Here is a 17,378-nt window from a genome sequence, read left to right on the forward strand (position 1 = left end):
TTGTTAATTCTGCATGTTTTGATCTTTTTATTTTTTCCTTTCTTTTTGATTTTGTACAGTCTCTTTTGTTTTGAATAAAATGCCACCTTGGTGGTTTTCATTAAAAAAAAAAAACTGCTTGCTTTTTTCTATTTGCTTCATGATGAATATGTTTAAAACCTGTGTGATGCATTTATGCATGGACTTGTTTATGTGATGTACTAACCTTGGTTTGAACTTAGGAAAAGGGCATTTAGTTATTCCAAGGTTGGTAAGAACTTTTTGTCCCTAAACCTAAACTATGGCATTTAGACTTTAGTGGGCATTATAAGGTAACTTGGATAAAAGGGTAAAGTTATACTCTGTCTGGTAAGATTTTATCCTATGCTGTTGGAGTTATTCAGAATCATATCATGTATAGAATTATAGAGATGAGATAATTGAGTACTGTATCTGTGTTCCAAAAAATGAATAGTGTTAGGCTGGAATTGGTTTGATGTTGTTATTTAGGGATATGGTAAGTACTCTTAAAGGCAATATGAACCACTTGGCTTAGGATGGGCTTTTCAAGACACCTCAAAGAGGGGGCAGGGAAGAGTCAAGCCTAGCTTGACTCATAGTATCTACCCTCCAAATGAGGGGTGTCATGATCAACCTATGGACCATGGGGGAACTCCTGTCTTGAGGGTATATTGGCCCTCCTTATATCTCACCATTTTATCTCAGGCTTGGGAATAGAAAGAGTTGGGAAAATTAGTTTGTTTAAAGGTTTGGAGGCATTTAGAAAGTTGAGAAAAAAGGGAACTGGTTACTTTAAGAAGATGATCTTTGTTTTTGGTAGAGTAATGAGCTAGTTTAAGGCTGTTAAAAATAAATGCCCCTGTTAGGATTTTAAAAAATCTGAGTCAGTAAAGAATTGTTCTGAACTTATGTCATTTCTTTGGGGATTTGTTGACATACATAGCCGGTCTTTTCTCTTTTTGCTCCAAGTGGCAGCTTATATGAAATTTTGTTATGAATGTGCTCTTAGTGTTGCTTGATTTAGATAAAGGCCCTTTTCTGTGTTTTCTTCTGAGAATATGAACTGTACAGGCTCAGTTCAGTTAATGTTGTCCCATGTTTCAGACTTCTTGGTGTTCCAACCCTGTTTTGGTGATCATAAGTTACAAGATTTTTCCTCTTTTTCCACATCCTTCTACTGTGGTCCTGTTATTACACTTAGGCAACTCTCACTTACTACTATGTGGCCTGTTAATATGGAAAATTAGTGAATCATTTAGTTGAGAAGTATAGGAATTAAATTAAACTTGAATCAGCTCTGAGTTTATATATTTGGACACTTGTTTTAAGGGGCAAAGGTTGATTAAGTGAATAAAGTAATCTCGAGGTCTAAAGTTGAACACATAGAGTGTGGATATACACAAAATATGCATAGGTTAATGAAAAGAAAGAGGAATATACACAGGGTATACACTTGCTATACACATCACATGTGTATATCATAAGTATACTATGTGTATATAAGAAAAATAGGCCAATTATAGGCAGCATGTATATGTAAATAAAAGAGTATGGCTTGTTGTATCACTTATCTGACTAAGTATCCTGAAACTGTTGTGTTATTTCTATATGCATCATAGCATTACAATATTTGTCTCAGTTTCTTTGCCATGATTTTTGAGTTTACTTTATTGGTTCCCATGCAATGATGCTTGTGCACAACTTTGGGACTCTGATTGTATACTATGGCAACACTGGGTTTTGAGAGTTTGAGGTGGTTTGGGGGATAGGTCTAGCCACTCCCCGATATCCAGCCATGCTTGGGGTTCATGAAACCCCTTGGAACTTGTGCGGTGTCAGGAATAAGAGTGGTGACAACCTTTTCTCATTGGTATGGTATGATTTAGAGTTTTCATGAAGCTAATAGTGTGTAATCAAATCCTTTAGTTGTGAATTTGTAATCAAATGGGATGTATATGCATATGTGTGTATAGTTATGCCAGAAATAGGATCATCAAACATAGACTAATTTGATTCTTTTTCTTTTTCCCTTCTCCTACTACTTGGTCATTTGGGCCAGAGTCCAACCAGCCTGTTAGGCTAAGAGCCCAATAGGAATATTCTTTCAAAAAAATATTAAGTCCAAGAAGGGAAAGGGAAGCTAATATTATTGAAGGCCCAACCATAGGTGAGAATGGCATGAAGGCCCAACCATGGGAAAAAATACTCTTTTCGGGGGAATTTGGTACACCCCTAACATATCTCTCTCTCCTTAAATTTCATTATGCCAGCTTCCTTGTGATTGTTGTATTTGTATGATTGTAAAGACTCAAATTGTTATTGGAATCATTTATGTTTGGACTAGGCATCTTAGGTGAACGGTGCATATGCCGTTTAGTTCGACCTTAGGCCCTAACGTGATTTTCAAAACTCGAATTAGTATAAACACTTTCTAAGAGAATAAAAAAGGCTAAAACAGTAAAGGAATAGAGAGAATTAGTTTCGTCCTTACTAAAATATATGTTGTTATCATTTTTCCTAAAACCAGGCTTAAACCTTTTTTTTTAAAAGAAAAAAAAAAAAAAAAGAACATTTTCTAGTTGTAAATTCAGTTCTCAAAAAACTCTTTTTCAGTCCAGGCAGAGAAAATATATGTAAATGCTACGCTTTCAAAAATTATCAGAAATGAGTTCTTTATATTGGACAAAAGTCTGACGGGAAATGATCTTTAAGTATATGCATATGTAGCGTATTTATGTATCAAAACAAACATGTTTTCTGGAATTAATTCAGATAAAAGATGGAGTTTTTTTAAGGGCCAAGGCCCAACCCAAAGATTGTATTTTTAGGCCTGACTTAACCAATTTTTTCAAAAAAGAAATAAGTGAAAATGTGTTTTGGGCTTAGCCCAGTAACTAAAGAAAGACGCGAGATTTGGGGCCAGAACGCAACAGGCCATTTTTAAAAGAGCGGAGAACATAAGTATGGGATAAAGCCCATGTTAAAACAATATGCTTAGGTTATAAATAATTTGGTTTTCAAAGATAAATTTCAAGGGCCAAAACTCAGTTGGTTATGTAAATCAGACTCCTGCAAATTGAATCCGCGCAAACTATTTATAAACATAAAGTTTTAAGATAAGGACGTTCTAAAAAAACGTACTAAACGAACTAACCTGGACCATGTATGAGTCTAGCATGAACAAATTTATTCATCCCACCCTTTTCAAAAGACTTTGTACCTTTGCAAAAAAATCACTATTATCCCTATATATGAAAGTAACTAATTTTATCCGGTTATTATAAATCCGAGCCTAAATACCCTATATGTAAAGGGAATATATTCAACTTTTTGTTAAAAAAAATGATATGCACAATGACAGACTTTTGTTTTCGGGAAATAAACACCAAATAAACAGTTCATGAAATACTCACACATTGGAATTCGAAGGTCAACCGTATAGTACGGATCCTTAATACTAGGGTGCCTAACACCTTCCCTAGGGGATCACCCGAACCCTTACCTAGAACTTTGGATTAAGAAGGATTTTTAACGATGTATGAACCCTTCAAAACTGGTTTTCCTAATTTTCAAAAAATTAGGTGACGACTCTTTTAAAACAAAGTCTAAAAGAGCACCAACAAGTTCAAAGTAGCTTTTCCGAGCGCTAACCCTGCCCGTGAAAATGCGAACCGTAATAGCGGCTGAACTTTAGGGTTTTGAGAAAATGGGGCTAAATCCTGAAATGAACTCTTCAATAGGAAAAATCACTGTACGTCACCGCTATAGCGGTCTGAGAAATGTTTCGACGGCACCGCTAAGGCGGCATAGGAACCGCTGTGGCGGTCCCTTGACCAATCCCCTTCATCGCTTCGGCGGTGAGTCCACCGCTACAGCGCCACCGCTGTTGTGGTATGCTAGTCGTTGTGGCGGTTCCATTGGGCCTGGTGGCCCAAATTCAATACTCTCACGCAACACGCACGATGCGTTTAATCAGTTAGAGATTTTCAGAAGTTTGACTGAATCAAAGATATTTTTAAAGAGTCGAAGTTGCGAGTTTTTCTTGAAATTCACGGTAACGACGAAACGGGTCGTTACATCACTTCTCCATCAATATATTATCTGGAAAACCATGGTTTAGAGACTTTTGTAAATATTCTTTAAACCTCTCCCATGCTTCAAAGAGTTGTTCCCCCGGTAGTTTCTTGAAGTCATAAATCTTGTCACGAATTTTCCCTCTCTTGCTCAAAGGGAACCACTTTTTGAGAAACATAGCAACCAACTCTGGCCATGTATGAATAGTGTTATATGGCAGCTTTTCAAACCAAACTCTAGCTCCACTAGCTAAAGAGTATTTGAAAACTCTTAGCCGAATAGCATCAGCAGACACATCATTCTGCACATGTTGGGCACACACGCCCACAAAATTCTTCAAATGTTGGTGATGGTCATCATCGATGGAGTTCCAAAATTAGCCCTTAAGCTTGAGCAATTGGTAAATGGTGGAGACAATCTTGCAGTTTTCCATAGTAACCCTAGGTGGAGCAATAGCAGAAGCATCTTCTGTCTTATCTAACATATCAGCAAATGGGTTCTCAACCTCGACTGGCGGTTGATTTTGATTAACCTCCTGCACCCTGTTGTTACTAGCAGCTCCACATCTGTTATTGTTATTGTTGTTCTGCATGATCACCTAGTTCACAGTATACGGCAAACAAGGTGTGATGGAATAGAACAAGCCTTTAAGCAAAGCACAAAATATTTAGTAATTTCAAAATCATACTCCTTGGCAACGTCACTAAAAATTGATATGCTCAAATTACACCTATTAAATAATGTAAAGCGGACAATGTCAAATATAGTGACCCAATTAGGTTGGGGTCGAATTTCACAGGAAATATGGTGTGAAATGGTTATTAATGTCGTAGTGTACTTTCTTAAGGTCTAATTTCTTATTCCGTTGAGTTTATAGAAGATTGGTTGTTTATGACTAACTGTTAACTAATTGTCTTGGATTGTAATATATGGTAAAAGAAACAAAGGTTGTGTCCCCCCTTCAGATAAAGTGTATGCTATGGTGATTGATCATGATATATTTCTAATGAATCGTTATCAGAATGTACTTAACCTCTAATTGAATACCTAATGTTTCCCAACAGTTAAAGATTATTTCTCTTTATGATTTTCCCAAATATAAAAGAGTGTATATGAAGAACAATTAATTCGTGCCAAGTAAATTCATCTTATTCCTAAGTGAATTTATTCAACAAGGGTTAAAGCCTTGAGTTCTTATTATTTATTCCTACCAAACCCTACTCACTTTCCCAAGTTAAGAAAAGTTTATCGCTTTAATCAATATTTGCAACCATCAATTATGAATGAAGAACAAGGAATAAATAAACCCTAACAATCCATTGTGTGTATATCAATCCCAATCTCTAATCACAAAACACCCATCCTAGGGTTCACAACCTTAGTAGAGAAATTAGCAACTCATAGTAGAATAAGAACAATAAGGTAATAGAAATCATAAGCTTACTTTTGATTGATTGGAATTGAAAGAAAGTAATTACAATTGTTTGTTCTCCAAAAAGACTTCCAAAAACTATGAGTAATCAATGCTAAGGAATTAAAACTAAAATCTGATCAAGAATAGTCTACAAAAACCCTACATCAAGTATTTATAATGGTCCAAGTTGTGGAAAAAAAGTTGACAAAATTGCCCCCGTCGGATCATTATACGAACCATAAATATTATACCGTCCGGAAATCTCTTTCTCCTGTCCGTAAAATTGATGCCTGTTCTTTGAATCTATGCCCGTCATTCACGGGCCATAAAACATTTACGGTTTGTATATCTTGACCGTGAAGTTAAGCTTCAGACTTGGACTAGCTGTTGTTGATTGACAGTGGGGTTTTACGGTCCGTACTTTCCTGCCTTAAATTCTTTCTTCCCAACAGCTGTTTCTATAACTGTTTTACACCAGAATTGACGGGCCGTAAATAATATACGGACCGTCTTTTTCCTCCTTAAAATTCCATTTTCAGTCACTTCCACTTTTTGCACATCTTTTTCTGCTCTTGTTACTAAATTCCCCGACTTTTGCTATAAATACACTGAACACCTGCAACATGACAAAAACACATCAAAACGACACGAACTTGCTTGAAAACAAGGAAAACTCTCCGTTAAAAGCATCAAATGTGCCGAAATTACACGACACATCAACAAGCTGACTTCCCCAATGGTATCCAATGGTAGGAAGAGAGGGATATTTATAGGATAGTTTAACCCTAAGTAGAAGGGGAGCCTTGGAGCAACGGTAATGTTGTCTCCATCTTACTTATAAGTCACAGGTTCGAGTCGAGAAAGTAGTCAATCATACTTGCATTAGTGTAGGCTATATCATCACACCTCTTGGGGTGATACCCCTCTTCTGATACTGCTAATATAGGATGTTTTGTGCACCAAGCTTCCCTTCTAACCCTACTAACTCCATGCACACTTCCCATAAATTTGGGGATATACTTTACGTGATAAGATAAAATCCTGAATATCTCGAAGCTTTTTCGCCATTAGGAAGATGATTATTTATCTAGATTGGACTTTTTGGATGTACCATTATGTAATAATGCTATTCAATATGGGCCAAAACAGACCCAAGACCAAGTTCTCAGATGGTTAAGAATTCTTTCATCTTGAGCCAAACTGGTATCGGCTAACTTGAGGTTGACTATAACTTCCTTCTACTTTTGCGACATGTCCGGTCAAAGAGTCTCCACCCATGATATATTTTTTTAGGAATATACACATCAGACAAGAACATACAGTAAAAGGTGTCCCACAAATTTAAGTGTGAAATGGACTTTTCAAGACAAGTCAAGTGGAAATATGTAATTTGCCTTATTAGGAAAAAATAATAAATTGTTCTAAATTTAAAACAAATAAAGTAAAAGGTATCATACTTTGACTTAATCTATGTAATCTAAAACACAACATCTTTTCTTAATGTTGTCCGATATCTTTTAAGAAAAATAGAAAATTATAATTAATCCGTAATGATGAATTCTTTATCTAGAGGATTAAATAAATCTGCCGATATAAAATCTAGAGGATTATAAATACCTCCTACATACAAAAGTATACATCCAATTACAGGTTGTACCTTCAAACTATTAAGGTGTAAGAGTTTCATTTCCAAAATATATGCAATGTTGTGGAAGAAAGGCAAGAATAAAATTGAGAGCCAGTTTCCTCTGGTGAAATGGTTGATGAAGAATTTTAGAGGTGTAAGATTTGTCGAAAGTGATCTGAATTACCTCTTCCAGAACTTAGATCCTGTAGTGGCAGTAATAGCAAAGAAAGAAGGTGAAGTCATGATTCCTATTTGGGATCAAGACACAGGAGCTAACCATCTCATCAAGTTAAAAAAGGACATAGATGGAGTTTTTGGATTTTATGAAGATTGGATTGAACTTGTAGTTAAACGACGAGGTTTTGAGGGAACAGAACTAATTGGTTTCTATGTCAATCGGTTGAATTTGGAACTGACATATTCTGTGATTGACACAAAAGACAGTGTTGCGGAAAGTTCTAAGTAGAAAGATTTTAATGTTCTTACTTTCTCATTGCCATAATTTTATTCCCAAATGCATGTACAATAAGAATTTGACACCAAGAATATCAATTGAGAGATATATTGTGTTGATATAATCTTTTATCTGTATTAACACTTTTCTTTATACGCTTAGCTCCCTAAACAGTGCAAATATTATTTACATCTCAATTTCAACTGAATGCATCATGTCTGGGCAGAAATATTTTGACTCCCTTAGGATATTGATAAAGTGAAAATTTCCTCATGAAATATAGACCATCTATTTTATAACATGTAAGATATATTAGCAGAACAATGTTAAATAAAAAAATCTTATAAACCAAGGGACAAGAAAACCCATCCATTAATGAAAAGAAACTATAAAGAATTTATGTTTCACGACTAAGAAAGGGGTCAATGAAAAACAAAAAAATCACCATATATCGCATATAACATAACGATTGTGAACCAACGTGATATCCCGCATCTGAAATAGTAATCTAGCATCAAGCATAGTTAGATACAAATATGAATGTTTTGAATCGAGATTTTAACTTCAGCCTATCAACGCACAAAACTATTGTTACGGTTCACTTTTACACTTGTGTACAAAAGCTACTTTCATTAATTGACTCCTTGTATATCGAACACCACAGTCGCCACCTAATTAATTATAGGAAATTAGAACACTATTTTGTAGGTTAATTTAGAAAACCTTTTAAATACCAAAGAAACAGGTAAGGGTTCTGGTAATATCACAGGAAAGGTGTTAGGCACCCTAGGAAATATGCTAAGTATGGTATCAGAGTACCACGGCTTGCCACCCTACTCTGCTTCCATGTGGGAATAGTATGAATATTGTTCATTTAAACTTATCTCGAGCGGATTAATGTAGTTTCTCTCAGCATGTTCTATCATAGATGATATGGTGGCGAGGGCATCGATGAACTCGTTATATGCCCTTGAGGTATTTTTGAATTTAATCTTCCTGAATCTTCTTCACAGCTTCTTTGCGAGGTACAGGTATGGCAGGATTTTTGCATTCTTCGTCGCCCACTTACCTTGGAATTAATGGATTAATAAGTCCGAGTCTCTTATCACTGATGATTCTTAGATGTCCATTTAGAGAGCCATCCTGAGACCAAAGATGCAAGCTTTGTATTCGACAATGTTGTTGGTACACAGAAAGTTAAGTTTTGCGGTACATCGGGTAGTGTTGACTAGATTCTGACACTAAGACTTCTTCGATAACAGATCCTTTGTAATTGATGACTCCATTGAAGAACATCCTCCATCCAGCATATGGTTCAGAGATATCTTCGATGAGAACTGCCACTTCTTTGTCAGGGAAGTATGTTTCTAGAGGCTTATACTCATCGTCAATAGAATTTTATGTAAGATGATCCTCCAGATCTTGTCCCTTGATAACTTTCTAGGCCGCATATACAATATCGAACTTGCTCAAAAGCATTCTCCACTTGGCCAATTTACCTGTAGGCATGGCCTTGTGAAAGATGTACTTTAACGGATTCATACAGGATATGAGGTGACTACTGTAGGATGATTAGTAACGCCTCAGCTTTTGGGCAACCCATGTCAGAGCCCAACAAGTCTTCTGAACTAAAGTGTACCAGACTTCGCTAGGTGTGAACTTCTTTCTCAGGTTGTAGATGGCTAACTCTTTCTATGATGTATTATTATGTTGTCTTAATACACACCCAAACACATTTCCCGGCACAGATAAATATAGAATCAAAGGATTTTGGGGTCTTAACGGTACCAGTACGGGAGGATTGAATAGATATTCCTTGATGTTGTCAAAATCCTTTAATGCTCTTTCATCCATTCCACAAGTGTGTCCTTATTTAGCAGTTTGATTTTGGTTTAACATATCACCGTGGGCTATGAAATTACTGATGTAATTTAGCCTTGCAAGGAAGCTCATACCCTCTTTCTTTATTTTTAGGGGTGGGAGATCTTTGATGGCCTTAATCTTTGAAGGATCTGACTCTATGCTCCTCTGGCTAACAGCGAAAACCACTTGATTTCCTGCAGGCACCCGGAAAGTGCACTTGGCTGGGTTCAATTTCATGTCATACTTCTGAAGTATGTTGAAGAACTCCTGCAAATGCGATAAATAGTCCAAACTCTCGCGGGACTTTATTATGATGTCATCCATGTATACTTCTATTTATTTGTGAATCATATCATCGAAGATAGTTCTCATTGCTCTCATGTATGTGACACCGAAATACTTGAGACAGAACGACATCATTTGGTAATAGTAGATCCCTCAGGGTGTGATAAAAGTTATTTTCTCTGCATCTTCATTATCCATCAGAATCTGATGATAACCCGCAAAACAATCCACAAATAATTATAGCTCATGATTGGCACAATTTTCAATGAATATGTGGATATTGGGCAATGAAAGTTGTCCTTCGGGCTGACATTTCTGTGGTCTCCGTAGTCCACACATATTCTGATCTTTCCATTCTTCTTCGGTGCTAGGACTATTTGTCAGCAGGGTAGAATATTTGGTCACCTCAATGACTTTAAACTTAATTTCTTTGAAAACCTCCTTCTTGATTCTCAAACTCATTTCTGGCATAAATTTCAATTTTTTTTTATTGGATTGAATTACGATTGATCGGAAACTTTTGGGCCACAATACCTGTGCTGAGTGCCGGCATGTCGGGGTTGGACCATGTGAATACTTCTACATATCATTTAAGTAGGTCGAGTAACTCTTCCTTTTGTGTGGCTGTTAGATAAACGTTGACTCAAGTCTCTTTAACCTCATCATTGTCTCCTAAATTTACAGCCTCAGTTTCTTCCAGATTTGATTTTTGCCCGTCTTTGAACTACTCTTTTTGGTCTCACGACCCTTAACTACAACTACACAGTTTCTATAGATTCTAGAAGCAGTAACGAAGACACTAGCAGAGGTATTCATAGAAAAGGGTTCGAACAATTGTTTGGGTTCCATACCAAATTCTAGGGCAAAGTACTGACTTACATAAGAAAGAGTCGAACCCAGATAGATCATGCAGCCAGTTCCTACAATCTTTCTTGATATGACCCCTTAAACCACAATGATGGCAAAAACGATGCTCCCATCTAGACGACTGTCTATCTCTACACTAGGAATAACTATTCTGATTGTCGCTTCTCCACCCTTGTCCACCAAACGGAACACCAACGTTAGACTGAGCAACATATTGATCAAGTGCATAATACCCTTTCCGTTGCCCTCCATCATATGCACCACTGAAACCACCGGCAAATTGGGCCTTCTTACTCTGTTGTTCCTCCAACACTTCTTGACCTCTCTAATTTTCTTTCTGTTCAGTGAACCCAACCAAAGATGAAAAGGTGCAAGTAGGGGACATAGCAACAGCATCATTCACAGACCTAATACGTGGTGCCAAATCACCACAAACCTACTCAACTTATGTTTTTCCATTAGAATCATGTACATAGCATACCTTGCTAACCGAGTAAACTTCACACTGTACTCAGGAAAAGACATTGTGCCCTGCTCAATCTTCTCAAACTTAGTAGCTAGAGCAAACCTCTCCTAATATGACAAAAACCTCTCCATAAAAGTCTCCTGGAATTCCGCCCAAGTAGGAGCCGACGCATTGGTACCTCCCTCAGTCTCCCACAATTCGAACCAAGCATAGGTAACATCTTTTAGTTGATATGTATCAAATTCCACGGCTTCAGAACCATGGACATTCACTACCCTTGGAGCCTTGAAAGTTTCATCCATAAATTATTGTGGATCATCTTCTTCTCACAAACCAAAGAACTTGGACGGATTCAGCCCCAAAAAGTTCTTATGTCTTCCCCAACCAACAAGGGCGAGATTTTCACTTCCACGCTGATGTTGGGAGGCCACAAGGGTGCAAGTATTTAGATCTCATGCTACATTGACCCAATATCATCCATACTTGCAGCAGGGGTAGCTGGAGCAGGTGGTGCTGCTTGGTCTTCATTATCGTTTTCAACCTCAAGATTGGCCTCAATATTAGCATGGTTAGTAACCCTAGCAGGCCGTCCGCCAGATTATGCACCAGAAGCACTATTGCTTCCTGGATTAGCAGCTCCCGCTAGAGTTAACGCCATTTTTGCAAGTCACGAATTATCGAACACGTCAGAACAATCCTAAAGGTAGTTCAAACTCTATAGCACAATCTAGAATCAAGAAAAGTAAGAAACACCTTAAATGTACTGGTAGTCATACATCCATACAGGTGGCAGTCTGCATGGAGAGGACTTCACTAGAAAAAGCTCCACAGATAATTCTAGGGCACTTATAAGCCTAGGCTCTGATACCAAGCTTGTCATGCCCTAACACCCACCCTAGGCGTAACAGGCATCCGATGCTATTAACAATACTGGAAGCACATTATAAAATCAATAAACATCTAATCTCTTGTGATAATATTTTGACATTTACTTAAAATAATCATTTATGGCTAACCGAAAGCATACTCATACTTATTAAAATCAGCAGAAGTAATAGAAATAAGATGTCATAAAATGTGGCAAACATCCCAACAAGTCATATGAGACTTCAACAATCTACCCACAATTCTGACAACTATCTACGGAGCTTCTAAGATATATAAATGAATGGACTAACTTCGGGATGCAACTCGGAAATTAAAAGAAATAAAATAAGATATAGGGGTGTCCCATGAACAAGCATGTGGGTTCACCAATAAGTCTGGAAAGCAGCAATTTCTCCTACTCCGTACGTGTATCACGTATCTGCACTTCTTTGCTACCTGACATACCATCAAAAAACAACAATGGTATGCCTAAGTACTAGGTACTCGGCAAGTGCCTAAGGTGAAATAATTAACATGTCAAAATAATATAGTCAAATTGGTAAAACAATAATAATAAAACTGTTTAAAATCTAGAGGTAGAGTAAGCAAGTAAACTTAGTAAAATTACCAGTAAAAGCCGAGACATATGAATATATCAATTTCAATTTATTATACCATTCATCTCATTAAATCTTTCCCTTACGAATTCCAGATCACCACAAGCCACTCACAGACAACCAAAATATCAACACATGCCAACTCACAGGTGAATAATCATTTGATACACCGGGGCAATTATCCAACGGAGGCTAATCATCCTCTAGATTAGCACATCAATAGATAAACCGGGCTACACGCCTCGGAGGTCAAATTTTTCTCCGGACTGACAGAATAATAGATACACTGGACTACACACCATATTGGTCAATAGTCCTTTGGACTGACACATCAATGCTCAAAAGTGATACGTTAGGATCCATAATGACCAATCGTCCTCTTAACTAGCACAACTAGCCCATACAGGCCTAAACACAACCAAATAAATGTCATGGCATATTGACTAAATCATCAATCATGGATTATAGCTGAATTCAATTCTCAAGTCATCTTCTCATAGTAGAGGTATGTCAAGTCATAATCTATTTAGAAACCTTATTCAATTTCAAGAAAACCCACTAGGAGGAAAAATATGTTTAAAGATTCAAACTTTAGAAAATAAGTTATCCATAGTAGGGAAAACGCATGCTCATCACAATAATATAATTCATGTTAGGTTCGATGTGGGCTTGACCTTACACGCGCATGACCTTGGTCAAATACCATCTTTAACTCGAAAATAAGTTCAAAAAAGGACAACCACCAAACTAGGGTTTCAACGTGTAAAACAACCAAAAGTGGATTTTAAAAATCATTCGTGCTTTCAGAATATTCTTAAAAGTAGATATGTTCAAATAATGTTTTTAATGTATATCAAAACGTTTAAAAAAATGTAGGTATACTTAAAAAGAGGATTTTTTGAAATCTAGACATACCTCAAGTTCCGGTCAAATGTATTCCTCCAAGTTCAACAATCGTTCTACAATGATTATTAATGATAAAGAACTTTAACCAAACTCTAGGAGTTCCTACCCTTATCGAAAAACTAGGGCTTTTTCGTGCCCAAAAATGTGTTCTTGAATCCCCCATGAATCACCCATGGCCTATTATTGTTTCTAATATCCTACACTAATATAAATCCTCTAAATAATCTTGTTAAAGATCAAAGAACGTATCTTCAAGAGATTGCCCAAAGTCTTTTACAATTTATCTTTCTTTGGTTTTCAATAATCTATGGTTTTGAAGGATGAACTGGTGTTACTTTGAGGTTAGATTGATGTAGTAATGATAGGAATTAATCAATAACTTACCTTAGATGTTTTGGGGAAGCCTTTGGGTTGTTTTCTCTAAAAAAATCGTCCAAAACAGAGTGGGGAAGGATTTTGACGAAGTTAGAAGCTTATATAGTTCAGAACCAAAAAAACAAGATCGTGCGAGTGTTGTGCATCGCACGCCCATCACACGTCATGGCCCATGCACCAACCCTGCATCGCACAAGTGGTGAACAAGGCCAAAAATTGTTTAGAGACATGAAATTGGCGCTCCACCCATGCGACACACGGGTGTCCTGACTGCCGATAATGTTCAGGAAAATAGGCATAACTCTTAGTACGGGGCTCCGTTTGAGTTGAGCCACATATGGTTGGAAAAGTATTTCAAAGGTGTACAACTTTCATGTTTTAATTTTTCTCTGATACCCAATGGATTTTCACATAAGTAGGCTAGACGTTATACTTATCGAAAACTTAGTCGATTCTATCGAATCTTACAAACTGCACTATTCGTCTTGACCTTAAAATAACTATTTGCATCCAAACTCATTCCTATAGGACTTCATATAGCTAAAATGTCACATTAATACACATTTAACACATTCATAGCTAAGCCGGATTTAAAAAGTGTTATATTTGGACACCTTCTCCTTATTTCTGAACTCATGTCTGGCTTGAACTTCGGGTATTTTTTTAATTGGTTTGAATTATGGATTGATTGGAAACTTTGGGGCCACAGTAACTGTGTTGAGTCCCGGTATGTCAGTGTAGGACCATGTGAATACCTCTACCAATCGTCTAAGTAGGTGGAGTAACTCTTCCTTTTGCGTGCCCGTTAGATGAACGCTGACTCGAGTCTCTTTAACCTAATCATTGTCTCCTAAATTTACCGCCTCAGTTTCGTCAAGATTTGATTTTTGCCCGTCTTTGAACTGCTCTAGTTCTTCAACAAAATGCTCATGTAGCATGGTACTCTCATCATATTCATCATGCTCTTCGTCCTTATTTCATCTCCCTTGTTCTATTTGTGATATGTCATGACATTGGCAGATTTGTTTTTGTTTTTACTGAAAAACAATCGAAATAAATGTTAAGCAATAAAAGTCAGGCAAACAAGAAAATATTACCCCAAATAAATTGAGGCTTTTTAATTGAATATTAAAAGTGTACAATTGTACTCCTGACTCGGATCAACATGAGTCATTTTTGTTTTTGAAACATCATGAGGAAATTTAAAACACAAATGGTGGGTTATCAAGCCTCGTGCGAACACCGAGTTTTCTAAAGCATCTAAAGTTTGTAACAGATGGGGGATCAAGAGCTAAGTGGAAGTCCAATTTTGAAACAATTCCTCCTATTCCTTTTCATGAATCATAGGTGTCTCAGCATATGCTTCCAAGATCACGGAAAAATCTTTTGCTTCAAACAACACTTATATCCCTTCCAATAAACTTCCTTTTTCGAGCTTCTGCGTTGGATCGAAAATGACTGGTACAAGTTTGGAATAGGCTTGGAGAAGCAAGTTTGGAATAAGCTTGGAGAAGGTAAGGGAGGATCTCTTCTTTAAACTGGCATCGAAAGCCTCTATGCGTTTGGGCATATCCAAAGCCAAAATGGAAATTCTGTTGAGAAATTGGGATCGGTTCGACTATACCGTCCAAGTTCTTTTTGAGCCCTTATCCTGGTTACAATCCATTTCTAAGAGTGGTAGTGGCAAGCAACTTATACACCATGGGCATTGGGGTTTGCGGTGTATTGTCCTCATATGTCGCATCGACTATCTCTAAAGTATGAAAATATGTTCCCCCGGAGATCCTTTCGATCATTAGGACCGACTGATCGGGATAGCTAAGACTACTTCCCTATGTGGAAAATCACTATTTCACGGTCCTTCCATGTGAATCTCAGGGATTGGTGCACAGTTTATGGAACTGTGCCAGCCATGTAGATCTAAGGTCTTCTCAACAGTAGGTTGTAACTAGTGGTTATCACAATTACCTGGAATTAGTAATGAACTGGCCCCATTTGGATGCTAGAACAGGAGCCTTGGAGCAACAATATTATTATCTGTGTCAAACTTTTAGGTCACGAATTCAGGACGTGAAAGTAGTCAATAATGCTTGCATTAGGGTAGACTGTATACATCACACCCCTTGGGGTGCTATCCCTCTACTGATACTACTAATAAAGGATGTTTTGTGCACCGAGCTTCCCTTCTAACCCTACTAACTCCATGCACATTTCCCACAAATTTGGCAATAAGATCTTGGTTGTTGGACGTGATAAGATAAAATCCCGAATATGTAGAAGCTTTTTTGGCGTTAGAAAGACGATTGTGCATGTAGATTGGACTTTTTGGATGTACAATTATGTAATAATGCTATCCAATATGGGCCAAAACAGAGCCGAGACCAAGTTCTCGGATGGTTAAGAATTCTTCTGTCTTTAGCGAAGCTGGCATCGGTTAACTTGAGGTTGAATATGACTTCCTTCTACACTTACCACGTGTCTGGTCAAATAGTCTCCACCCATGATATATTTATTAGGAATATACACATCAGACAAGAACATACAGTAAAAGTTCTCCCGCAAATTTCAATGTGAAATGGACTTTTCAAGACAACGGAAATTTGCAGTTTACCTTATTAGGGAAAAAACATTAAATTGTTTTAAATTTAAAAGAATTAAAGTTAAAAGGTATCTTAATTTGACTTAATCTATGTAATCCAAAAGACAACAACTTTTCTTAATGTTGTCAAATATCTTTAAAGAAAATGGAAATTTATGATAACTCTGTATTGATGAACTGTTTATCTAAAGGGATTATATTTATCTCCCGATAGAAAAAACTAGAGGATTATAAATACCTCCTTGAACGAAAAGTATATATTCAAGTTTGGGTTGTATGATACGCTCAAATTACACATACTAAACGACGTAAAGTGGTTGTTGATACGCTCAAATTACACTTATGATGTAAAGCAGACGATGTCAAATATAGTAGCACAACTAGGTTGGGGTCGAATCCCACCGGGAATATGGTGTGAAAAAGTTACTAATGTTGGATAGTACTTTCTCGCGGTCTAGTTTCATATTCCGTTGAATTTGTAGAAAATAGATTGTTTATTAGCTAATTGCTTTTGGTTGTAATAAATGGATAAAAGAAACTAAGGTTGTGTCCCCCTTTAGATAAAGTGTATCATATGGTGATTGATCTTGATATACTTCTAATGAATCGTTGTATGAATACACTTAACCTCTAATGTAATCCCTAATATTTTCCAATAGTTAAGGACTATTTCTCTTTATGATTTTCCCAAATATAAAAGAGTGTATATGAAGAGCAGTTAATCTTGTGCCAAGTAAATTCCTCTTATCCCTAAGTGAATTTATCAAACGAGGGTTAATGCTGTCACGCCCCAAAACCCACCCTAGACGTTACCGACATCTGTCGTCATGAACAACATCGGAAGAACCTAAAAGATGAAATAATAACACTTGAACCCGCTATATATATACACAGCTGGCGGCGGGCGAAATACGCCCAGAAATACAGACCGTATTTCAAAATATAGGCCGTATTCTGTGGCCGC

The 17,378-nt window shown here is 37.0% G+C and overlaps 1 protein-coding gene across 1 annotated transcript in view; it reads right to left on the bottom strand.

Moving 5' to 3' along the window:
* Positions 1-5,929, bottom strand: part of LOC132033446 (protein S-acyltransferase 11) — a 52,235-nt gene extending 46,306 nt beyond the window's left edge. The window contains exon 1 of the mRNA XM_059423426.1: positions 5,924-5,929. The gene's annotated coding sequence lies outside the window, so the exon portion shown is untranslated. The remainder of the gene's footprint in view (positions 1-5,923) is intronic.
* Between the last annotated feature and the right edge of the window lie 11,449 nt (positions 5,930-17,378).

Source organism: Lycium ferocissimum, chromosome 2 (assembly GCF_029784015.1).
Source record: "Lycium ferocissimum isolate CSIRO_LF1 chromosome 2, AGI_CSIRO_Lferr_CH_V1, whole genome shotgun sequence".
Taxonomy (NCBI): domain Eukaryota; kingdom Viridiplantae; phylum Streptophyta; class Magnoliopsida; order Solanales; family Solanaceae; genus Lycium; species Lycium ferocissimum.